We start from the raw sequence: 894 nt of genomic DNA on the forward strand, positions 1-894 counted from the left end.
TATAGTTCCTTTCAAAGCTCAGGGCTCCAAGATTATCTTCTGTATCTCTGTCAATTGGTTTTTCTTTTCTTTGTTGAAGAGGGTCTGTGTCACTTATCTGCCTATTCCTCCATCTTACCAGAAGTCACATTATCTGCATTACTATTAAAGAATAGAAACCCCAGATGGCTACAATTTCATTGTAGAAAAAACTATTTCTGACCTTATTTCACAGAGATTCTGGAGGACATTAGTGCTTGGAATTCTGAGAATCTAGAACTCATGCACTTGTGCAAACATAGTTGGAATACTGCCATTAGGGCAGGCTAACTGGTAGGATAGGGCTTAACTGAGAAAGGGAAAAAGCAGGAGGATGGTGGTTGATGAAAGAAGAAGAAGAAAAGGCCTAAGAATGCAAAATTAGAGTTTCCCAATAGTATGTTTGCCAAAGCAAGTTAAAAGACTTAAAACAGGTATTGAGAAATTATATGAATGTCAGTTTCCCAGTTGTGATATTATATGATTGTGATGTCGTATTACAGGTATGCAAGACATTACCATTCAGGGAAAAAGGGTGAAGGGTATGAGGCATCTCTCTATTATTCTTTACAACTGCTGCATGTGCATCTATTTCTTATTTTTGTTGTTATTAGTTGCCCTGGAGTTGGCTCCAACTTATGGTGACCTTATGTATAGCAAAATGAAAAGCTGCTCTGTCCTGTGCCATTTTCATGGCCATTAGTATGTTTGAAGCCATAGTTGTGGTTATTGTGTCAATCCACCTCGTTGAGAGTTTCCCTCATTTTTGCTGACCCTCCACTTTACTAAACATGATTTTCTTTTCTAGTAATTGGTCTTTCCTTGATGATGTGTCTAAAATAAGTGAGCTGAAATTTCACCAACCTTCCTTCTAAG

This window comes from Orycteropus afer, unplaced genomic scaffold (assembly GCF_000298275.1).
Source record: "Orycteropus afer afer isolate SDZICR_OR568_19922 unplaced genomic scaffold, OryAfe1.0 scaffold00109, whole genome shotgun sequence".
Classification (NCBI taxonomy): domain Eukaryota; kingdom Metazoa; phylum Chordata; class Mammalia; order Tubulidentata; family Orycteropodidae; genus Orycteropus; species Orycteropus afer.